General features: G+C 40.3%; 1 long non-coding RNA gene across 1 annotated transcript in view; it reads left to right on the top strand.

The window, feature by feature from the left end:
* The first annotated feature begins 11,011 nt into the window (after positions 1-11,011).
* The window catches only part of LOC116480326 (uncharacterized), a 47,002-nt gene continuing 31,937 nt past the window's right edge, over positions 11,012-26,076 (top strand). The window contains exons 1-5 of the long non-coding RNA XR_009209359.1: positions 11,012-11,088; positions 12,683-12,770; positions 13,241-13,448; positions 14,069-14,133; positions 18,290-18,443. This is a non-coding gene — a long non-coding RNA (uncharacterized LOC116480326). The remainder of the gene's footprint in view (positions 11,089-12,682; positions 12,771-13,240; positions 13,449-14,068; positions 14,134-18,289; positions 18,444-26,076) is intronic.

Genomic DNA, 26,076 nt, shown 5'->3' with positions numbered 1-26,076 from the left:
CTGACTCTAGCTCCCTTGTTTAATGCAATATTGGGACATGACTTTGTGTCCCTGGACTTTAATTTTGCAATCTGTAAAAATGGGGATGAAAACGGTCTTATCTACCTAGCAGGGTTATGTTGAGACTGTAGAAGATAGCACTGGAAGGGTGTTGAAATCTATCATGAATATCCCAGAGGTCAGGATCATGACCCATGGTCATCGCAGACCCATGAAGTTGGTCTTCATTGAAGGCAGCAAGAGTCTGACACTTAGCAAATGCTCAATTAGTGTTTCTTGAATGGTTTTTATGGTATGCCTCTTTACTGGTTATCAAGATACAATTAGGACAGGCAGAAATGAACCTCAACCTCAGCTGTGAGGATTTAGTAGTTTGAAAGAAGAGTGCATGTGTTTGCCACAGTGAGCTGCAGGAATGCCTCCTGAAGAGCATTCTGCAAGTGTCTTTTCCACTTGTTCTTCCACCAGTTTTCCTTGATCTTTTTGTCACAGCTAGCTAACTGAGTCTTTGGAAGCATTGCCCTGTTTCATTTTGCTTGTGGTCATCAACCTTATTGTCAGTTTAAGGGACATCTTTGCTTTGCTAAACACAAACATCCATACATTATTACATCTTCCGGCGACCATACGATGTGGCAGTGAGAAATGTGAACCTGAGGGCAGTGCCTGGAAGAAGAAGATGTGCCACAGAGAGGACAGGAGCTCAGGATTTGAAATTCTTTAAAAGACTTTGTCATAAGATCCTGACAGAGATAGGGCAAAAGGGTATTTAATTTCAAGGAACCAAATTCTAGGAAATCAAAACTAGTTACAGATGAAGTTCTGGTAAATTATCCTTTATAAAACAACTACCAAATGGACATGGCAGACAAGATTTCATCAAACCCGATCCTTGTCTACTTTCCCACCTTGGTCAGTCATCACTCTCACCACCTCTTTACTCATGAGACACATATAATCTACGTGTGAACAGGCAGCAATGTCCCCTTCTCTGAACATGTCATATTTTTATTCTTCTGTACCTTTGTACCTACTGTTATCTCTGCCTGGAATACCTAATTCCTGTCTCCCTTGGAAGCTCAGAGTTTTATGATGGTATAATTTCATGTCTGCCTCCTCCACAACCCATGAGCTTCTTGAGGGCAGAGTCTCATCTCAATCATGATTACACTTTCGAATCTCAGTCAAGTGCTGGCAGGGAATGTTTATTTACTGAAGGCATATATGTCATCAGTGTCTGATACAACTTTCTGTGAAGATGTGAATGTTCTAGATGTGTGCTGTCTGGTCCAACAGCCACTAGCCCTATGTGACTATTGAGCACTTGAAGTGTGGCTAGTGCAACTGAGGAGCTAAAGTTCTAATTTTAATAAATTTAAATAGTCACGTGACTGGTGGCTGCTGCACTGGACAGCACAGCTATAGATAATGATAAAAGAATGGCCAAAAGAGATTCTAAGAAATGCTGCTCACGTTCTATGACAAGGGGACTGGCATAAACCCAAATGAGTGAGACCAGAGATCAGAAAGGGCATACTACTCAACTCCCACATTTCTCCCTCACGCGATGTTGATCATGTAGTTCTGCAGCTGGCTTGGAAGCCAGAAGATGCCGGTATGCATACCTGTGCTTTCTGTCCCTGACTTGACTCCACTCCTGAATGGTCAACACACTCTGTTTGGTTGGTGCCTATAAAAAGAATCTTTTCCATAAAGTATGAAGAGGGCTTTGGAAAGGGAATCAAATTCAGTGGCGAGGGAGGGAATGAACTTACAGTCCACTGAAGGAGCCCTTGTAATACAAGGCAGTGCTGTAAGACCCTTCTCAGAGTGGAGTTGCCTTGTCTTTGGCACACCATTCCTGAAAGGCCAGGAAGGGCCCAGCTCAGACAGGGAGACAGAGAATGTCTGGGTTGGGAAAGAGAAAGAGCACTGCAGGGTCACCAGTTGGAACAGACTGAAACCAAACTCAGCTGGAGGTCAGGCGACATGCTTTCCAGATGTCTCCCAGGGACTGGCTCCCATTACTTTCTGCTTGAAATAAAAGTGAAATCACCACAGCTCCATAGTCATGTCCTTGACTCCCTAACACTGCCCGGTCCTTGCTGGGGAGCATTTAAATGTTCATCAGCTCGAGGGTTTCTGACCGTGGCTTCAGAAGATCCATGAGTCCCCAGAATGGTAGGTCAATTTTGTTTATATAAGTATTTTCCAGAAAAATGACTCAAAGCATTTGTAAAAAGTTCAAGATTTATAAATCAAAAGATTTAGAACTGCTGTTCTATTTTACATCCCACCTGCCATGTCTCATATGAAGAACCAAAGGCTAAGAGAGCAAAAATGACATTTCCCAGGCCATACACTCAGTGGCAGAACAAGAATGGAAGAGGAGAGACCAAAGGGTAGAGCTCATAGCTCCTCATCAGAGATCCCATCCTCTCTTCCCCAGCAATCATCAGCACTTTTGGAAGTAGCTGGTCTACCTAATATGCACCCATCATGTCAACGTCAGCCTTTATTTCTCCAGTCTTCATAATATATCGTGAGAAACTTAGTTGTGTTTGGGTGAAGTCCAGAGTGAAAGTCAGGTCTTCATGACTCCCAGTGGTCTCTGGGAACTGCAGAATTAACACAAATAATCTGTTCATTCTCAAAGCAACCAAATATTATCTGTAGTCTGAATAAATTACATTTTCCACATACAAATGAGTTCCTTAAAATGAATGCAGATGCTATTGAGATAAAACAAAATGCTAATTTATCTAAAGTTAATTTATTTCAAACAAAGCACTAAAAGTTAAACGACCACAATTGGGGCTACAAGCTTTGAAGTATTTTGATACCATAAAGGAATCCTCACACTCACAAAAGTATGAACCATTAAAGTACGTCTACTACATTTTCCTGATTTGGCAATGAATAAATAAAGTAAGTTCAAGTTTATTTCTCTATAACTAGTGTTTCAAATGTTTTTTCTATTCATTAAATCAAAAAAAGCTGTTGACATATCTCAAGTGACAGTGCCGTATCTCATAACCAGGGTCCCTAATGCTGCCAGACATTCTCCATTTCATGGAGGCTGCTGCCACTTAGAAGAAGCACACAGGTTTCTTATTTTTAGGAATAGGATGTAGGTACCCCTAGGTATCATTCCTAGGGATATTGGCCTTATCTGTGTGTAGATGGGTTGAGATTATAATATCTCTTTCAAAATTGAGGACAAGTGGTACAGCTATGGATTGTAATGGGAAGGTGGCTCTGGGGTTGACTGGATCCCATTCTGCCAACTGCTTGATGGGCAGACTGTCTCATCCTAGGTCCTAGAAGGAAACAAATGGCCAGTGCAATCTTCTGGTTTCTTTATAATAAAGACACCATTTATTATGCTCTCTGCTTTGTTTATTCTCACTGAGATTTTTCATAAATAAAAACAAACTTGTGGATTATACAGTTATGAATATGTAAAACATACTTGTTGGGACCCTCCAGTTGTCTCACATCATTGTTTTTTCCTGAAAGTCCTTAATTAAATTCTAGGCCAAATAAACCCAAAGGAATAAGACCACACATAGTACTTTAAACTGTGCTTTAGGAGATGATGGATTATGCCCTCACAGTAGCAGGTTCTTAAAGACATTTCAACTCAGGGTTATTTGTTTAGACATCTAGAGACAGGCACCCCATTCTGCAACTAGAGCACAGAGGACCTCCTTCTGCCTGAGTTTTTGGAAGTGGACAGTCAAGTGGCCCTGGTCCTGCTATAGGAGGCACACATGACATCTCTCCAAGAAGGCCATCGGGTTGCTTGCCAAAAGGAAGTGAACACCAGCAGGGACTGCAGGAGCAGCAGGAATTCTGTTATAAGGAAGCAGGCTCACTAGGAAAACACATGCAGGTCTTGCTGAGTTTATTTATAGAACCGAGTGGCTCACATGCACCAGACCTACTCCTTGCCCAATGTTGGCAGACATGACTGTCTAGTGTTTTATGTCCTCCAGAGTTAGCATAGGCTTTGGTGCTCTATGTCCTTTTTCCAGCCAATAGCCACCATCTTGTAATGTCACCGTTCCTTCCACTTAATGGTTTTTTCTCTACTATGATGCCACTACTCCTATACCTCATGATGATTCCTTCGGTCATCTATTCCTCATCATAATGGATTTTCAGAATTTTTTCTCCAGAAAGTGGTTTTGACAGTGATCTGTGGGGCATAATCACGAACAGTTTGATTGCTAATGAGAAGGCCAAGAATATCATGTCATCAAGGTGAGTGAAGATGATGGGAGATGAAAAAACCTGCTCCTGAATGACTACTGGGTACATAATGAACTGAAGGCAGAAATAAAGATGTTCTTTGAAACCAACGAGAACAAAGACACAACATAGCAGAATCTCTGGGACACATTCAAAGCAGTGTGTAGAGGGAAATTTATAGCACTAAATGCCCACAAGAGAAAGCAGGAAAGACAAAAAATTGACACCCTAACATCACAATTAAAAGAACTAGAAAAGCAAGAGCAAACACATTCAAAAGCTAGCAGAAGGCTAGAAATAACTAAAAGCAGAGCAGAACTGAAGGAAATAGAGACACAAAAAACCCTTCAAAAATTAATGAATCCAGGAGCTGGTTTTTTGAAAAGATCAACAAAATTGATAGACTGCTAGCAAGATTAATAAAGAAGAAAAGAGAGAAGAATCAAATAGATGCAATAAAAAATGAAAAAGGGGATATCACCACCAAGCCCACAGAAATACAATCTACCATCAGAGAATACTACAAACACCTCTACGCAAATAAACTAGAAAATCTAGAAGAAATGGATAAATTCCTCGACAAATACACCCTCCCAAGACTAAACCAGGAAGAAGTTGAATCTCTGAATAGACCAATAACAGGCTCTGAAATTGTGGCAATTATCAATAGCTTACCAACAAAAAGAATCCAGGACCTGATGGATTCACAGCTGAATTCTACCAGAGGTACAAGGAGGAACTGGTACCATTCCTTCTGAAACTATTCCAATCAATAGAAAAAGAGGGAATCCTCCCTAACACATTTTATGAGGCCAGTATCGTCCTGATACCAAAGCCTGGTAGAGACACAACCAAAAAAGAGAATTTCAGACCAATATCCTTGATGAACATTGATGCAAAAATCCTCAATAAAATACTGGCAAACCGAATCCAGCAGCACATCAAAAAGCTTATCTACCATGATCAAGTGGGCTTCATCCCTGGGATGCAAGGCTGGTTCAACATACGCAAATCAATAAATGTAATCCAGCATATAAACAGAACCAAAGACAAAAACCACATGATTATCTCAATAGGTGCAGAAAAGGCCTTTGACAAAATTCAACAACACTTCATGCTAAAAACTCTCAATAAATTAGGTATTGATGGGATGTACCTCAAAATAATAAGAGCTATCTATGACAAACCCACAGCCAATATCATACTGAATGGGCAAAAACTGGAAGCATTCCCTTTGAAAACGGGCACAAGACAGGGATGCCCTCTCTCACCACTCCTATTCAACATAGTGCTGGAAGCTCTGGCCAGGGCAATCAGGCAGGAGAAGGAAATAAAGAGTATTCAATTAGGAAAAGAGGAAGTCAAATTGTCCCTGTTTGCAGATGACATGATTGTATATCTAGAAAACCCCATTGTCTCAGCCCAAAATCTCCTTAAGCTGATTGGCAACTTCAGCAAAGTCACAGGATACAAAATCAATGTACAAAAATCACAAGCATTCTTGTACACCAATCACAGACAAACAGAGAGCCAAATCATGAGTGAACTCCCATTCACAATTGCTTCAAAGAGAATAAAATACCTAGGAATCCAACTTACAAGGGATGTGAAGGACCTCTTCAAGGAGAACTACAAACCACTGCTCAATGAAATAAAAGAGGATACAAAAAAATGGAAGAACATTCCATGCTCATGGGTTGGAAGAACCAATATTGTGAAAATGGCCATACTGCCCAAGGTAATTTATAGATTCAATGCCATCCCCATCAAGCTACCAATGACTTTCTTCACAGAATTGGAAAAAACTACTTTAAAGTTCATATGGAACCAAAAAAGAGCCCGCATCGCCAAGTCAATCCTAAGCCAAAAGAACAAAGCTGGAGACATCATGCTCCCTGACTTCAAACTATACTACAAGGCTACAGTAACCAAAACAGCATGGTACCGGTACCACAACAGAGACATAGATCAATGGAACAGAACAGAGCCCTCAGAAATAATGCCACATATCTACAACTATCTGATCTTTGACAAACCTGACAAAAACAAGCGATGGGGAAAGGATTCCCTATTTAATAAATGGTGCTGGGAAAACTGGCTAGCCATATGTAGAAAGCTGAAACTGGATCCCTTCCTTACACCTTATACAAAAATTAATTCAAGATGGATTAAAGACTTACATGTTAGACCTAAAACCATAAAAACCCTAGAAGAAAACCTAGGCAATACCATTCAGGACATAGGCATGGGCAAGAACTTCATGGCTAAAACATCAAAAGCAATGGCAACAAAAGCCAAAATTGACAAATGGGATCTAATTAAACTAAAGAGCTTCTGCACAGCAAAAGAAACTACCATCCGAGTGAACAGGCAACCTACAGAATGGGAGAAAATTTTCGCAACCTACTCATCTGACAAAGGGCTAATATCCAGAAACTACAATGAACTCAAACAAATTTACAAGAAAAAAACAAACAACCCCATCAAAAAGTGGGCAAAGGACATGAACAGACACTTCTCAAAAGAAGACATTTATGCAGCCCAAAAACACATGCAAAAATGCTCATCATCACTGGCCATCAGAGAAATGCAAATCAAAACCACAATGAGATACCATCTCACACCAGTTAGAATGGCCATCATTAAAAAGTCAGGAAACAACAGGTGCTGGAGAGGATGTGGAGAAACAGGAACACTTTTACACTGTTGGGGGGACTGTAAACTAGTTCAACCATGTGGATGTCAGTGTGGCGATTCCTCAGGGACTTAGAACTAGAAATACCATTTGACCCAGCCATCCCATTACTGGGTATATACCCAAAGGACTATAAATCCTGCTGCTATAAAGACATATGCACACGTATGTTTATTGCAGCACTATTCACAATAGCAAAGACTTGGAACCAACCCAAATGTCCAACAACGATAGACTGGATTAAGAAAATGTGGCACATATATACCATGGAATACTATGCAGCCATAAAAAATGATGAGTTCATGTCCTTTGTAGGGACCTGGATGAATCTGGAAACGATCATTCTCAGTAAACTATCGCAAGGACAAAAAACCAAACACCGCATGTTCTCACTCATAGGTGGAAACTGAACAATGAGAACTCATGGACACAAGAAGGGGAACATCACACTCTGGGGACTGTTGTGGGGTGGGGGGAGGGGGGAGGGACAGCATTTGAGATATACCTAATGCTAAATGACGAGTTAATGGGTGCAGCAAACCAACATGGCACATGGATACATATGTAACAAACCTGCACATTGTGCACCTGTACCCTAAAACCTAAAGTATAATAATAAAAAAAATAGAAAAAAAATTAGTGCCATATAAAAGACAGTCCTGTTAAGTGTAAGCTCATCCCTGCTGCCCTCCCTAGCTCCCAATACAATAAATGAAATGTATATTTCTGTTGGCTCCTAAAAAAAAAAAAAAGAAAAAGCGAACTCTATATCATCCTACTTTAATGGACCAAATACCTATATGTGTTTTGGGAGTTGAGTTCCAGGTGTAAGAAGTTACCAGGGCCATATATGATTAGAGTTGGAAATAAGTTCTTCAAAAAGCACTTCACATCATGGGCTTTTCTGCTAATTTATCTTGCTTTTTTCAACTACTAATCAAAGCCAGTAGGGATAGATAACTACTGACTCCATCCCTATCCAAAGCAGGATTTCATAATACCTGATTACAAATATACCCTGTACTTGATATGCCCTTGGGATTTTTGCATTCCCAGAAATAGAGGAAAGAAGCTTACAATAGCCACCCAATTTACTAAGAAAGAGACTAGTTTTGGAGGTTTAGAATGATGTGATTTGGACCAAAAGATATGATTGGTAAGTGTCATAAACGCCATGTAAATCTGGAAGATGGTACTTTTACAGATGCCCGAAATAGTCCCAGCCCAGCAAACCCGGTTGATAATGAGTATCTTTTGTCAACAGAGGAGGCCTCCTGGAACTAATTCATAAAAAATAATTCACAGTGGACCAGATGCTTTCAACCACAGGATGTTGAGGATTTTTCACTACAGGTTGAACTTTTAGAAATAACATTTGTCAATGTTGTTTTTATAAGATGATTATTTTAGTTAGCAAGTATTTAATGAACACCTACACTAGATGGATCAGTAACACAAACATGAAAACAGACTTAGTTTTGGGTATAAGGCCCACCCAGATTCATATGGCTTCTAGGGAGCAAACTTGGTCATTGGTTGAAAGTTAATCCAACATGAAAATATCTTTCTGAACAAAATTTCTGTAAATAAGAAAAAATATAAACCCAGAATTATAGCAATGGAAACACAAATTTCGGTTTCTACAAAAATAGTTTTTTAAAGATCATAGAAGATGAGAAAATAAAAAAATACTTGCATATTAGAATTGTATGGCTAGTTGTTCTTATTTTATATTTAAAGAAACTTAGGCTCAGATAGAGAAGGGACTTTTTTGAAGTAACAGAGTAAAAAATTGAGTAAAATTCCAACTTTTAAACTCCAAGTCTAGTATGTTGCTCCTTTCTCTCCTAATCTTCATTCTTTTCCTATTGCCTTCCTGAGCTACTGGTAACAGTTTTGAGTTTCTTTGTACTGAGGCACTGATGAGGCCAGGAGAAAGTGCACAGGAAGTTATCATTTGCCTGCACCAGAGCAACTAGGCTTTTTATTCCCTCAGTTGAAAATGCAGGCTGTTTTTTGGTTGGGTGACATAGCAATTAAAAAATTCTATATGACTAAACATTCTGGTCACCTCTACAGAGGGTTATATTTCCCACATGTACTTTCCCACAGAAGCCATCATAGAGCTGTGGTGTGATTCTTCCCTTCCCTCCAGGTGTCTGTGTCTTTCCCACACATTGTAAGGAACAGGACAGTCCCTCGATGTGCTGGTACCTGGCCGCCATGCAGATCATGAGGGGAGAGAAGCAGGCTGCTTCGGGGCATCCTGCCATAGAGGCTGGGTGGGAGAGAACAGGAGCTCAGATGTGAAGAACAGGGACAGGGGAGCAAGGTATAGCAGCACCAGCATTTTCAGAATCAAGGCAAGAAACTGTGAGAAGCCCATCTTAGAAACCTTCTTCTCTGAGCTATCCCAGTATTGCGATTTTATTATACTATTGGGCCCTAAGATAACATTATTCTACCAGGAAGAGGGAGATTGACTATTTTATCAGTCATTAATTTTGGTAAGTATTTTTGAGTCTTATTCGTATAATAAAAACTAGATGGAAAAACAGCTGGCAAATTGTGTGCGTGTCTGTGTATGTGTGTGTATGATTTATCATATATATCACACATATGATATATATGTGATATATATTATATGTATGTATTATGTATATCAGCAGATTTATACATGCTTATTGGTTCTGTTCAGCTTTCTGTTCCCACATTAGTACAGAATTTATGTTGGGTTCTGCAAAAGACAAACCTCCTCACTCAAAGCTTTTGCTCATTCTGGGATTCGAGAGAATTATAAACCACCAATGCAAGGTTGGACAAATGGGCAAATGAAGAGTGCTGATAGAGACAGATCCTTGGGAGACTTTGCTATTGATGATTCCTGGACTGAGAGTCCCACCAGGGAACTCTTACAGTGGCTGGTTTCAAACACCTCTGGTAGCTCCCACAATGACATGCACCTCTGTACTCTCACCCTGGTCTCAGCATTGAGGCCTGAAAATACTTGCATTTTCTTTTCCTTAAGAACAAAGATAATCAGTCCTGTTTTTATTCACATGTTTCTTCTTATTTTATCCCTTGCCAGGACCCCCTGAGGCAGATCCCAGGTAATTCTGGCAGTTGCAGGCTACCTCGGAATAGGGCTGTTTTTTGTTTGCTGTCTGGGTCAGGTCCCAACCAGCTTTATGGAGGACCCTTTATATTCTCATCCTGGGTTATCATGGAGTTCACAAAGGAAGAATACCTGGTGTTCTAACAAAGTTATTCAGGAAAAGAAAGAACAGCATTGGTATTCATTTGCCAGATGTATATTTATTAAAATAGGGCTCAGTGTTGGAAATAGAAAGAAATAGATAATCCCTGCTGTGGAGAAGCCCACATTGTGGTGGGAAAGTAGACATGGAAACAGGCAATCACAAAGTGGTGTGCTGCAAGCAGACAGGTATGCATGCAGTATAATAGTAGCATAGAGAATAAAATTATCTCCTATGTAAGAAGGAGTCATACAAGAGGTGAGAACTGAGTTGAGCTATAAGGAATAATCTAGGGTTTACCAATCTAGGAAAGGGTAAAAAAAATAAACAGACAAAAGACACAGCATATGCAATACTGCAGAATACATATTATAGTTAATCTATTACTCTAATTCAAGTGGGATAAGGTATAGTTTATATTTCCCTCTGAAGCCATTGCAATTTTCCCTTCACCTATTGGATTTGTTGTTTGTTTTGAGAAATAAATAAATATATAAGGAGGAAAGAATTAAGGGCAGAGTGGGATAGGGAGATAAATAATAATAAAAGTAAATTTGCTAGACCCTTGCTTACATTATTACCACACTAAAAGACAGATGGGAAAAATCTCCTTCAAAGTCACTGATTCATTTGTGCCAACCCCTAGTAACACCTAGCAACTTCCTATTATTGAAATTGTGAAACTAAGCCTGGAATGGAACATTCTATATCAGCCTTAGTCATTGATCCCATTGATTCAGTATGGTGCTTCATGGAATCCAAGAGATTGCCTACAGCAGGATTCATTCTTTCTGTTTCCTCCAAAGTGCCAGCAAAGCGTCTTCAAGTGGAGCCAGCTGATCTGAACAGCATTTGAGCATGCAGTGCTCCCATGAGTTACAAGTACGTGAATTATAGGCAAGATGTGCACACAGGGATAGACACCACTGACTCCAGGAGGCCCCCAAAGGAGGAAGACTTCTTGGTCCACCAAGTTTGGTAATACACCAGGATCCTTCAGCAATGGTATACAAAAGAACTCTCCCTGAAGCATAGGATCCTGAATGCAACATTATTTATGGAAAGTGAAGCAGTACAACGAAGGACCTGGCCTCTTCCTTTCTCCTGGGCTCTGAGTAACTCCCTTGGGAAGTCTCTCCAATCATGGCAGTCAGAGGTTATGTCCAAGTGTTGTTTGAGGGGAGCAGCAAAGAGCCGACTGCAGGTGTCGGCATGCCCCCTCCTCCATCTTGGGCCTTCTGGAGAAGACTGCGCTTTCTGAGAAAGGCCTAATGAAAAGGATCAAGCTCACACAGAGGCCCTGCTGTGCAGGAAGATTGCTTCCAAGAAGCGATTCATTTTTAGTTTAACAACTGTGCGTTTGGTCCCCACACAATTTATCTTCATGCAAAATCACATACCTGTGTGCCAGATGTGCACAGCTGTATATGAGCAACTGCTGATCTATCTGTATCACATGCCAAGTGCCTGTTTCTTTAAATTAGGGTGGGTTGGGATTTGGGCCATGTGAAAATTTCATTTTGAAACCAGAAACCAAGCAAGCCCTGACTATGGAAGGGCGGGGGGTGGGGCGGGCGTTTAGCATAGCATGATGATGAACCAAGGTTGACTTAGTCTTTTCCAGGACCCCCCAGAAACTCCCCCTTTCTCGACCCCTAAAATTCAGCTGCATTCTAGGTCTGGAGAGGTTAGGCTATCTGGAGATTTAGTTCTGCCAAAGTGTGCGGCCCTTGTAAATGCCTGTGGTGAAACTGCAAAACCTCTGCCCAGCCCTCAGGAGCTCTTGAAGCAAAATAGAACTTGACGTTTTTAGATGGTGTTTGAGTTTTTGCCCTCTGGATTCAGAAGAAGCAAGACCACAGTACACGAAATGAAGGCTACTACCCCAGTAGCGGGGCATTGTGATCCACCTAAGAGGAGGAAACTGAAGTGATGAGGGGACTGTTCCTCTGGAAACCCACATCTTTGCGTGCACTGAGGGATCCACAGCAGAACACGTGGACGTTTCTCCTCTGGTCTTGCCTATCTGCACTTCCATAGCCAAAGAAAGCCAATAGGAAAAGGAGACTCATCCATCATTTTGTCAGTTTATGACTTATTTTTGAGTATCCACTAATGCTAGGTGTCCAGGTAGATATCAACAGGAGGTAAAGGAGTATAGTGCTTGACCCATAATAAATATTCAATATATGTTAATTGCTGATGAGGTGATTGCAGATGTACTTTTTTTTTCAATTTTTGAGGACCTACCAGATGTCAGATACTATGCATAAAGTCCCCTGTTAATTCTTACATCGCAACAAAGCAGGCAATATTACTCCTATTTCGCCAGTAGGAAAACTGAGGCTGAGAGGTTACAAAACTTAATTTAAAAAGTCATATATCTCATACATAGTGGAGTTAGGCTTAAGATTTAACTGTGTTTGATTTCAAATTCTGTCTTCGTTCCACCATGCTGCTGTTGTTTCTTCTCTAGCAGTTCTCAGAGCCTCAAGAGAAGGCTTTTCCCTCTGGGAGTGTACTGCATTTGCTCCTTCTGGCCTGGAGACCTGCCCCTTTAATAGGTAAGCTGGATGAAAGACCCCAGAGCGACCTCCCCACAGTTACACCTCCTATTTCCTTTCTGGTTCTCACATGGGCAGGCACTGATAAATCAGCTCACAGTACACAGGCTCAGTTTGAATTTCAACAAAATTTTCTAAAAACAGTAACCAGATGCAATTCAAATCACATTTTGTCCACATAAGGAATCCATTCCAAGAAAAGTCAGAGGATGCGTCTCAGTCAGATGAGTGGCTTCTAATCTTCCCTGGCCTTGTTTTAGAACTCCAAGAAGAAATAATATCCAGATTAATTTTAGAGTTCAGTCATTGAATTTGGTCTCAGGAAAATTGCATATATAATTTAGTCTTATAACGATAACCCCAAGATCAAAGATCACTCAAGGGTAGTGATCCCTCTAGACACCTGTCACACTCAAAACAATTTCCTCTTTTCAGTTTAAATAATTATTTCAGACTTTGTTTTCCCACAGGCTACTTTGAAGAAACAGGCCACCATCCTGGGAGTAAAACAGAGTTCTTCACGAATTACATCATTTATTTTTCAACAAATATTAATTTAATTTGGTTTAGTTTAACAAAAGCACATGATCACAGATTTGATAACCAAATGGATTCCTTGACGTAAACTTCAGTCCTGGTTTAGCTCTCTTCCAGGAAGAAAAACAAAGTCTCTCAAAGGTAATTGGTATATCACTCTTCCAAAGTGGAAAAAAAAGAAAGGGTAGGCTTTCAATTTTCTTAAACATAAAACTCAAAATCCACATATAATAATAAACAAATGGTTTAAGGCATTTTATGTCATAAATGTCCTGCCATTATTTAGTTATGAATTTTCAGGTTCAGGAATTATGCTAAAACCCAAGAGTCATTATGGAATGTCTGTATATTTGATTTCCAAAGCTCCAGATAGGTTTTAATGTGTTCAATATTATACCAGTGTACTCCCCAAACTATTTCTGTATCCTCAGAGACATGTCCTAATAGCAGGCCTCTGTGTCTTCTGCTTAGTGAAAAGTGTGAATAATAGCTCCAAAAAGAATATATATGTAATATATAGTATTTTTTTTTTTTACTTTAACATATGTTCCCACATAGCCAAATGATTCAACTCAGTACAGTTAACAACTTAGAAAGGGATTCATTGAATTTTCCAGGTCTCTTCATGGCCAGAGTTGCTTTGTAAGGAGACCCTAAATGTGGAATAATCAACATGTTAAAGTAATCTAGATGTTTATGATTTGATAACTCTTTAGTGCATTGTTTAACAACATGTTTTCAATTTACTTTCCTTCAAATAGCTCCAAATAACCCTGTGATTTTGGATGATTGATTATGGGAATGCTGCTTTCACTGTACATCCAAGGTAATTTAAAAATTACATCTTCTTTTCATTGTTAAGGGGTAAAATCATTTGCAGGTCTTGACATGATTTATCAGAGACAGAGGGACAAAGAGTGAGTCCTGGTCTCAGTCTATTAGGACATTATTATTATGTAATCCCAGAAGGAAAGCACGCAGCTCTGTGGAAGCTGGGTTCTAGTTCCAACATGTCAATAATCAGTTCTGTGGCCCTAGAAAAGTCATCAACTTACCGGGCCTCACTTTCCTTCCATTTGGAAACCAACAAAACAATTCAAATCAACACTTCTTCCCTAGAGATTGTGATTCATTGTAAGTGGAGATGGGACCAGAAATCTGTATTTTCTGCTTAAGAACCTGTTGTTTATAACCAGACTGTTTGGAAAATACTAGATTAAATAGCTTCTAAGTCCAAGTCTGAAATTGTACAACTCTAGAACCAAGATTTTCTGTTCTCCATGCATTTTTTCTTTCAATATAACTATTGGATTTTGTAAAATTATTTATCCATCTTAATGACCATCTTACTTCACAGTGACTGATGTCACAGTGTCTCTCAGACACTGTGCTCATGCTTGTATGGAAATAACCTGTTTAATCCTACTAAGAACTTCACACTCTCAGTATGTTAGTATAATTATTAATCCTAGACGCTGCAACAGACAAACTCCCCAATCTCAGGGGCTTAACAAAGTAAAGACGTATTTCCTGCATATGTAAAATCCTCCTTCACCTTGTAACTATATCATCTCAAACACATGTTCTTTATGGGAAGAGAAAGACTGGGACACTCTGAATGATATCTATCTTGACACTTCTGTTCACAGTTCATTGCTTAAAATATCATATAACCTGATGTAATTGAAAGGCAGGGAAATATAAAGGAACATATACACATCTGGTAACCCAAATCATCCACAGTAGAGAAGCTAGATTTCACAGTTTAAGAAACTGCAGCTCAGGAGGGCCAATTAAGAGTAGGGTGGGACCAGCCGGGAGCGGTGGCTCACACCTGTAATCCCAGCACATTGGGAGGCTGAGGCGGGTGGATCAGGAGGTCAGGAGATCGAGACCAACCTGGCTAACACAGTGAAACCCCGTCTCTACTAAAAATACAAAAAATTAGTCAGGCATGGGGGGCAGGCACCTGTAGTCCCAGCTACTTAGGAGACTGAGGCAGAAGAATGGCGTGAACCCAGGAGGCGGAGCTTGCAGTGAGCCGAGATTGTGCCACTGCACTCAAGCCTGGGCAACAGAGTGAGACTCAGTCTCAAAAAAAAAAAAAAAAAAAAGAGTAGGGTGGGACCATACTTGAATGTCACCTGGCATTTCATACAAAAAAAGAAGGCAGAGTTTCCAAGAATAGAATGTATATTTTTCCTTAGAGAGAAGACTTATTTTCCAAATACGTAACTAGAGAAATGATATTGTTAAAGTTGTCCTTGCTACTGTGTCTTTGCATGCTGAAATCAAAAGACATCTCTCTCCTTCAAGCGGGCAGATATTCCTAATAAGGGGCCATGGGGTCTAAGGAGATTGACTTTGCTGTGGTCTACTGTGAGTGTGGCTCACTCATGACAATGAAATAGGGATCTCCAGATGTCAAAAATCATTCTTTCACCTTAGCTTTCTCAAACGGTTCTCATCACAGATCATTTCTTCAAAACTCAACCTGTGAAATAACAGCTTTGCCCATTCAGAGCACACCTGTCATAAATAGATACTATTTTCTTTCTGTCAATATTTTGATGCTGAGAAACCTCTCAATAATTCAATGATGAATTTTAAGGGTATGGAGGGACCCCGAGATCTGTGGCAACAGAATTCGGGATGATAGGTCTTGTGTTGGAGGAGCCTCTAGTCTGCAGCAAAACAAAAATATCACAACAACAAAGACACGGGGTGGTGCCATCGTCAGTGTACGTCTGAATTAATGAGGCCTAGAGAAGGAAACAGGTACTTCCTCTGGCTTGAGGAGTCAGGAAGGGCAGGAGAGAGAGAGAGAAAGAGAGAAAGAGAGAGAGGATAATGATTGATAAAGGTCTGCATGGATGAGGCATCATCGGTCAGATATATGGAGTGGGGCAGGAGTTGGAATGCATTCCAGGCAAGGGGAGAACTTGAGCAGGAACATTTAGGTAGCAGAGAGTCTTAGCATTTGGGAGAATGCAGTGGGCAAGTGATGGGTAGAAATATGGCTTGAGCTAAATGTTCAAAAATCTAAATGTTGTACAAACGAGTTTGGTCTTTACCCTATGTGCATTGGAGGCATCTGAGGTTTTTAACCAGGGGATAAAATATGTGCTGTGGAAAGATTGTTTGTGTGTTCTGGAGAGATGGAATGCTGCACTTGCACAGCATCTCTGGATAAATCTAAACAACAGTGTAACACTGACATAGTTAACTATGCCCCAATATCGATCTTATTCTACTTATATATAATAATAGACATTTAAGCCAGGCATGTGACTATTCAGAAGGAAGATGAATTTCTCAGGTTTTCTTACAGTTGGTATGGCCATGAAACTAAGTTCCAGCCAATGAGACTTCAGCTTAAAGATTGTGGCTGCTCCTGGATGTTTTTCTTAAAAGACCTCTGGCATGCGTGGAGGCATCTCTTGTCTTCTTGCTGCTACTTAGAATGCAAATGAGAGGTCTACCCATTTGGGCCACTTTTTGACAAGGCCAAGTTGAATTGAAAAGGCTAATTGATTTCTTCTTCATTGAATTGCTTTCCCACTTCTGTTAAAAGTCAGTTGGGCTTATATATGGGGGTCTATTTTTGAGTTCTCTATTCTGTTCCATTGATCAATGTGTCTATCTCTCTGCCAAGAACACATTGTGTTAAACACTGTGATTATATAGTCTGCTTTTATGTCAGGTAGAGTAATTCCTCCCAATTTATTATTCTATCTCAAAACTCATGATCCATTTGAAGAAACACATTTTACTTCATAACCTAAAATACACATACATGTGTATGCACATATATGTGAAACGTGTTTGATGAAAAACTTACATTGATTAGTTGTGATATGGCCTAATTTTTTTCTAACTATACTATTGTATTCTATTTCATTCTATTTTTTCATTCAAACATACTGGTCATGATACACTAAAATGACTTCATTATCATCTAATGGATCTCTCGATCCACAGTTTAAAAAACACTCCACTGGAAGGAGAGGGTAGTGCATATTGACCATAAATCCACCATATCCCCCATAGATGAAACCTATAGTGAAAGCCTCATTGGAGGTGGAACAAACAATGAAGTTGTCCCACTGCACATCAGGTTTCTTTCCACTTGGGAGAAGGGCTTGTAGGGGACATAAAGCCCATTTTTTGAGGATGTTCTCACCAAGAAAAAAATCACCAGTCTCTAAATATGGGATTGGTTTTCTTTAAAAATAAAAAAAAATGCTCAATAAGAAACCTAAAAACTGTAAAATGATATTCATTTTCATGCTAATCAGAAGACCAATTTTTATTTACATATTGTCTTTTATCCTTATACTATACTGCTCTAGGAGTTATACATTATAATTTAAATTTTCCATATGATGAAAATATAGATGCATAGAAGTTTAGTGATTTGCCCAGATTTGCAGCACAATAGGTAGCACAGCTCAGACTCAAATATGTGCCATGACCCTGAATCTCATGAATGAAACTAAACTGAGACCCTCCATGTGGTCAAAAGTCAGGAGCCTGTAAAGGAGGGAGATGGACTCTTCCAGAGGGTTTGTAAGATTGTTCTGAAGATGACATAATAAGTGCCGATATGGACCGTGAAGCTGAGGGTGACACCCTGAGCTGCTTTCTTTTGGGTCTCCGAGAAAGCCTTCATGGAGTGGAGCCACCACACTAGCCCAGGACAGCTACAGCTGTTCTTCTACATGAGCAGAAAGAAAAACTTTTATCAGGTTTAAGCCACTGTTATTTTGGGTTTATGTTATTCACAGTTGAATCTAATCCTAACTGATACAACCATTATCCTGCAAAAACGGTGGCAAAAAATATATATCACATATCCATCACATAAATCCACTTTTATAAGGAAATGAAGTCAAATTATTACCCCCAATAAAAAGGCGTTTCGCAACATGACCCAGGAATTTAGAAGTACCATTTGTTGACTATTTCTCCCCGTCTCACAGCTCTCCTGGCCTCAGTGGATAAGTATATGAGAGCACAGTTTTCCTGGTGTCAGGATATGAAGATCCAGGGAACAAAGAACCTCAAAGAACAACACCTGGATCGTCAAGGTTTGGCCAGCAGTGCACTTTCTCCAACCTTACAGTCATACGCAAGGTGAAAAACTCTCTTGTTTTCTCTTTTCCTAAGTTTTCTAAAAGAAGAAAGAAAAGGGACAAAGACAGATAAGTGGAATTTAAGAAAAATGAAATATAAACAAACTACACTTTTCACTGAACAGAAAAGCTCAATTAAGCAAAGACAGAGAGAAGAGACATGTAGCATGCTAATTTGAACCATAGCCCCATGTCTAATGCTTTTAGCCAAGGAAAGAAGAGAAAAGCAAAAAAGAAATCTGAGTCAGAGGGAAGATGTCATGGTGAGTTTCAATGGGAAGAATTCCTTATTAATTCTAAAGAACACGATGCAACATGGATTTAATTATACAAGTCAACCCACCCACATTCCTCCGCTGCCTTTCACACACATGGGCTTCTGAGGATGATGAAAGGTGGGTGGGGAGAAAGGGAAAAGGAGGCAGAGCACAGGATGGCTAGCGCCACTGAGAAGACAGCTCTACCCTAGAGCTCTGTGGCTGTGGCTTCACACTTTCTAAACATGAGCGCCGCATTGCCCAACTCCAGTTGCTGCAATAGCGCCTGACCATGGCCTAGCAAATTCATTCACCTTGGGTCCGGGACACTTCTCTGTCGTTCTATTTACTATGAGGGGAATTTCTTAAACCTTTGAGAAATGGAGAGGAGGATAGATAGGAGCTTAAAAAAAATCTCTCAGCTGCTTTTAATTTCCTATGGGAAACACAATGCAATCTCACCAAGTTTTTGACTAAGAGCAAGTCTCCATTAAAACTCCAAAGGATTTAAATGTATTAGAAATTTGAAATACTGCTCAGGTTTTCCTAAAGTTTCCTTGGGACTTTTAACCTATACTATCATGAATACCCCAATCTCTGCAGCAGCAAAATCACTAAAAATGTCCCATAACCAAGACCCCATTGTTTCTTCCCGCTTTTTCTTTCACTTTCAGACAATACCTGTGAGGGTCCTAGCTGAGAGAGGCCCACTGACCATTCTGTGCTTTAGCTAACTATCTCTGGACAGTTTTAGACTTTTAAACTGAGGACATCCCACTTAAGATAGAAAGCTGTGATGGAACTATGAAGTAACAGGGCATCAGCATGAGGGTTCAGTTGCAGATAACAAAAACAAACACCCACTCTAGCTGTCTCAAGCAAAAGGAATGTGATGCAGGGAACTGTGTGCTTAGAAAAGCTTTGAAAGGCTCTAGGCAGACTTCCATGAAAGACTCTCAGAACAGCACCATCGAACTGGTCTGTCAAAGTGGCTACTTCATCTCAACCAATTTTTGAAAGGTGATTTTCAAAAATTTTTCAATGACTCATTTGTAAAAACTAAAATTATTTTGAGATAATTTTAGATTTGCATGCAAGTAAGTATTTAAGAAATAATATGGATTGCTGGCAAGATGGCTGAATAGGAACAGGTCCAATCTGCAGCTCCCAGTGCGATTGACACAGAAGGCAGGTGATTTCTGCATTTCCAACTGAGGTAACCAGTTCATCTTATTGGGACTGGTTGGACAGTGGGTGTAGCCCATGGAGGGTCAGCTAAAGCAGGGTGGGGCATCGCCTCACCTTGGAAGCACAAGGGGTTGGGGAGTTCTCTCCCCTACCCAAGGGAAGCTGTGATGGACTGTGCCTGAGGCATGGAGCACTCCAGCCCAGATACTGCACTTGTCCCACAGTCTTCGCCACCTGCAGACCGGGAGATTCCCTCTGGTGTCTACACCACCAGAGTCCTGGGTTTCAAGCACAAAACTGGGCAACTGTTCCCGGCAGACACTGAACTAGCTGCAGGAGGTTCCCCCCCCCCCCCGCCCCCATGCCCCAGTGGTGCCTGGAATGCCAGAGAGACAGAATAGTTCACTCCCCTGGAAAGGGGGCTGAAGCCAGGGAGCCAAGTGGTCTGGTTTGGCAGGTCCCACCCCCACAGAGCCCAGCAAACTAAGATCCACTGACTTGAAATTCTCGTAGCCAGCACAACAGTCTGAGCTCGACCTGGGACACTCCAGCTTGGTGTGGGGAGGGGTGTCTGCCATTGCTGAGGCTTGAGTAGGTGGTTTTACCCTCATAGTGTAAACAAAGACAACTGGAAGTTTGAACTAGGTGGAGCCCACTGCAGCTCAGCAAGGCCACTGCGGCCAGACTGCCTCTCTGGGCAGGGCATCTCTGAAAAAACGGCAGCATCCCCAGACAGGGACTTATAGATAAAACCCCCATCTCCCTGGGATAGAGCTCCTGGGAGAAGGGGCGGCTGTGGCTGCAGCTTCAGCAGACTTAAATGTTTCTGCCTGCCGGCTCTGAAGAGAGCAGTGGATCTCCCAGCACAGCTTTTGAGCTCTGCTAAGGGTCAGACTGCCTCCTCAAGTGGGTCCCTGACCCCCGTGTATCCTAACTGGGAGACAACTCCCAGTAGGGGCTGACAGACACCTCATACAGGAGAGCTCTGGCTGACATCTGGCAGGTGTGCCTCTGGGACAAAGCTTTCAGAGGAAAGAACAGGCAGCAATCTTTGCTATTCTGCAGCCTCTGCTTGTGACACCCAGGCAAACAGGGTCTGGAGTGGACCTCCAGAAAACTGTAGCAGACTTGCAGCAGAGGAGCCTGACTGTTAGAGACCCCATACAAAGGTCGCCAACATCAAAGACCAAAGGTAGATAAATCCACGAAGATGGGGAGAAACCAGCACCAAAAGGCGGAAAATTCCAAAAACCAGCTTCTTCTCCAAAAGATCACAACTCCTTGCCAGCAAGGGAACAAAACTGGACAGAGAATGAGTTTGACGAATTGACAGAAGTAGGCTTCAGAAGATGGGTAATAACAAACTCCTCCGAGTTAAAGGAGCATGTTCTAACCCAATGCAAGGAAGCTAAGAACTCTGAAAAAAGGTCAGACGAATTGTTAAGTAGAATAACCAGTTTAGAGAAGAACATAAATGACCTGATGGAGCTGAAAAACACAGCACAAGAACTTCGTAAAGCATTCACAAGTATCAGTAGCTAAATCGACCAGGCAGAAGAAAGGATAACAGAGATTGAAGATCAACTTAATGAAATAAAGCAAGAAGACAAGATTAGAGAAAAAAGAATGAAAAGGAATGAACAAAGACTCCAGGAAATATGGGACTATGTGAAAAGACCAAATCTACGTTTGATTGGTGTACCTGAAAGTGACAGGGAGAATGGAACCAGGTCGGAAAACACTCTTCATGATATTATCCAGGAAAACTTCCCCAACCCAGCAGGATAGGCCAACATTCAAATTCAGGAAGCACAGAGAACACTACAAAGATACTCCTCAGTAAGAGCAACCCCAAGACACATAATTGTCAGATTCACAAAGGTTGAAATGAAGGAAAAAAATGTTAAGGGCAGCCAGAGAGAAACATCAGATTACCCACAAAGGGAAGCCCATCAGAATAACAGTGGATCTCTCAGCAGAAATCCTACAAGCCAGAAGAGAGTGGGGGCCAATATTCAACATTCTTAAAGAAAAGAATTTTCAAACCAGAATTTCATATCCAACCAAACTAAGCTTCATAAGCTAAAGAGAAATAAAATCCTTTACAGACAAGCAAATGCTGAGACTTTTGTCACTACCAGGCCTGCCTTATAAGAGCTCCTGAAGGAAGCACTAAACATAGAAAGGAACAACCGGTACCAACCACTGCAAAAACATACCAAATTGTAAAGAAACTGCATAACTAATGGACAAAGTAACCAGCTAGCATAATAATGATAGGATCAAATTCAGACATAACAATATTAACATTAAATTTAAATGGGCTAAATGCCCCAATTAAAAGACACAGACTGGCAAATTGGATAAAGAGTCAAGACCCATCGGTGTGCTGTATTCAGGAGGCCCATCTCACATGCAAAGATACACATAGGCTCAAAATAAAGGGATGGAGGAATATTTACCAAACAAGTGGAAAGCAAAACAAGCAAACAAAACAAACAAACAAAAACAAAAACAGGAGTTGCAATCCTGCTCTCTGATAAAACAGACTTTAAACAAACAAAGATCAAAAGAGACAAAGAAGGGCATTATGTAATGGTAAAGGGATCAATGCAATAAGAAGAGCTAACTATCCTAAATATCTATGCACCCAATACAGGAGCACCCAGATTCATAAAGCAAGTTATTAGAGACCTACAAAGAGACTTAGACTCCCACACAATAATAATGGGAGACCTTAACACTTACTGTCAATATTAGATAGATCAATGAGACAGGAAATTAACAAAGATATTCAGGACTTGAACTCAGCTCTGGATCAAGTGGACCTAATAGACATCTACAGAACTCTCCACCCCAAATCAACAGAACATACATTCTTCTCAGCACCTCACTGCACTTATTCTAAAATTGACCACATAATTGGAAATAAAACACTCCTCAGCAAATGCCAAAGAATGGAAATCATAACAAACAGTCTCTCAGACCACAGTGCAATCAAATTAGGACTCAGGGTTAAGAAACTCACTCAAAACTGCACAACTACACAGAAACTAAATAACCAGCTCCTGAATGAATACTGGGTAAATAATGAAATGAAGGCAGAAATAAAGATGTTCTTTGAAATCAGTGAGAACAAAGACACAATGTAACAGAATGTCTGGGACATATTTGAAGCAGTGTGTAGAGGGAAATTTATAGCACTAAATGCCCACAAGAGAAAGCAGGAAAGATCTAAAATCAACACCCTAACATCACAATTAAAAGAACTAGAGAAGCAAGAACAAACAGATTCAAAAGCTAGCAGAAGACAAGAAATAACTAAGATCAGAGCAGAACTGAAGGAGATAGAGACACAAAAAAAACCTTCAAAAAAATCAATTAATCCAAGAGCTGTTTTGAAAAAATCAACAAAATATAGACCACTAGCAAGACTAATAAAGAAGAAAAGAGAGAAGAATCAAATAGATGCAATAAAAAACGATGAAGGGGATATCACCACTGATCCCACAGAAATACAAACTACCAACAGAGAATACTATAAACATGTCTACACAAATAAACTAGAAAATCTAGAAGAAATGGGTAAATTCCAGGACACATACACCCTCCCAAGTCTAAACCATGAAGACGTCTAATCCCTGAGTAGACCAATAAAAAGTTCTGAAATTGAGGCAGTAATTAGTAGCCTACCAACCATAAAAAGTCCAGGACTAGACGGATTCACAGATGAATTCTACCAGAGATACAAAGAGGAACTGGTACCATTCCTTCTGAAACTATTCCAAACAACGGCAAAAGAGGGACTCCGCCCTAACTCATTTTATGAGGCCAGCATCATCCTGATAGCAAAACATGGCAGAGACAAAACAAAAAAAGAAAATTTCAGGCCAATATCCCTCATGAACATCGATGCAAAAATCCTTAATAAAATACTGGCAAAGAGAATCCAGCAGCATATCAAAAAGCTTATCCACCAGGATCAAGTCAGCTTCATCCCTGGGATGCAAGGCTGGTTCAGCATACACAAATCAATAAATATAATCCATCACATAAACAGAACCAATGACAAAAACCACATGATTATCTCAATAGATGCAGAAAAGGCCTTTGACAAAATTCAACAGCCCTTCATGCTAAAAACTCTCAAAAGACTAGGTATTGGTGGAATGCATCTCAAAATGATAGGAGCTATTTATGAAAAATCCACAGCCAATATCATACTGAATAGGCAAAAGCTGTAGGGATTCCCTTTGAAAACCTGCACAAGACAAGGATGCCCTCTCTCACTACTCCTATTCAACATAGTATTGGAAGTTCTGGCCAGAGCAATTAGGCAAGAGAAAGAAATAAAGAGTATTCAAATAGGAAAAGAGGAAGTCAAATTGTCTCTGTTTGCAGATACATGATTGTATATCTAGAAAACCCCATTGTCTCAGCCCAAAATCTCCTTAAGCTGATAAGCAACTTCAGCAAAGTCTCAGGATACAAAATCATGTACAAAAATCACAAGCATTCCTACACACCAATAACAGACAAACAGAGAGCCAAATCATGAGTGAAGTCCCATTCACAATTGCTACAAAGAGAATAAAATACCTAGGAATCCATCTTACAAGGGATGTGAAGGACTTCTTCAAGGAGAACTATACACAACTGCTCATCAAAATAAAAGAGGACACAAACAAATGGAAGAACATTCCATGCTCATGAATAGGAAGAATCAATATCATGAAAATGGCCATACTGCCCAAGGTAATTTACAGGTTCAACGCCATCCCCATCAAGCGACCAATGACTTTCTTCACAGAATTGGAAAAAACTATTTTAAACTTCACATGGAACCAAAAAATAGCCCGCATAGCCAAGACAATCCTAAGCAACAAGAACAAAGCTGGAGCCATCATGCTACCTGACTTCAAACTATACTACAAGGCTACAGTAACCAAAACAGCATGGTACTGGTACCAAAACAGATCTATAGACCAATGGAACAGAACAGAGGCCTCAGAAATAACACCACACATCTATAAGCATCTGATCTTTGACAAATCTGACAAAAATAGGCTCTGGGGAAAGGATTCCCTATTCAATAAATGATGTTGGGAAAACTGGCTATCCATATGCAGAAAACTGAAACTGGACCCCTTCCTTACACCTTATAGAAAAATTAACTCAAGATGGATTAAAGACTTAAACATAAGACCTAAAAGCATAAAAATCCTAGAAGAAAACCTAGGCAATGCCATTGAGGACATAGGCATGGGCAAAGACTTCATGTCTAAAACACCAAAAGCAATGGCAACAAAAGCCAAAATTGACAAATGGGATCTAATTAAACTGAAGAGCTTCTGCACAGCAAAAGAAACTATCATCAGAGTGAACAGGCAACCTACAGAATGGGAGAAAATTTTTGCAATCTATCCATCTGACAAAGGGCTAATATCCAGAATCTACCAAGAACTTAAACAAATTTACAAGAAAAAAACAACCCCATCAAAAAGTGGGCAAAGGATATGAACAGACACTTCTGAAAAGAAGACATTTATGCAGCCAACAAACATAAGAAAAGAAGCTCATCATCACTAGTCATTAGAGAAATGCAAATCAAAACCACAGTGAGATATCATCTCATGGCAGTTAGAATGGCAATCATTAAAAATTCAGGAAATAACAGATGCTGGAGAGGATGTGGAGAAATAGGGATGCTTTTACACTGTTGATGAGAGTGTAAAGTAGTTCAACCATTGTGGAAGACAGTGTGGCGATTCCTCTAGGATCTAGAACTAGAAATACCATTTGGCCCAGCAATCTCATTACTGGGTATATACCCAAAGGATTATAAATCATGCTACTATAAAGACACATGTGCACATGTTTATTGTGGCACTATTCACAATAGCAAAGACTTGGAACCAACCCAAATATCCGTCAATGATAGACTGGATAAAGAAAATGTGGCACATATACACCATGGAATACTATGCAGCCATAAAAAAGGATAAGTTCATGTCCTTTTCAGGGACATGGATGAAGCTGGAGAGCATCATTGTCAGCAAACTAACACAAGAACAGAAAATCAAGGACTGCATGTTCTCACTCATAAGTGGGAGTTGAACAATGAGAGAACACATGGACACTGGGAGGGGAACATCACACACTGGGGCCTCTCAGGGTGTGGGGTGTGGG

Source organism: Hylobates moloch, unplaced genomic scaffold, assembly GCF_009828535.3.
Source record: "Hylobates moloch isolate HMO894 unplaced genomic scaffold, HMol_V3 SCAFFOLD_13, whole genome shotgun sequence".
Classification (NCBI taxonomy): Eukaryota; Metazoa; Chordata; class Mammalia; order Primates; family Hylobatidae; genus Hylobates; species Hylobates moloch.
Note: the sequence above shows the minus strand (reverse complement) of the source record. Positions and strands in the feature narration are given on the sequence as shown.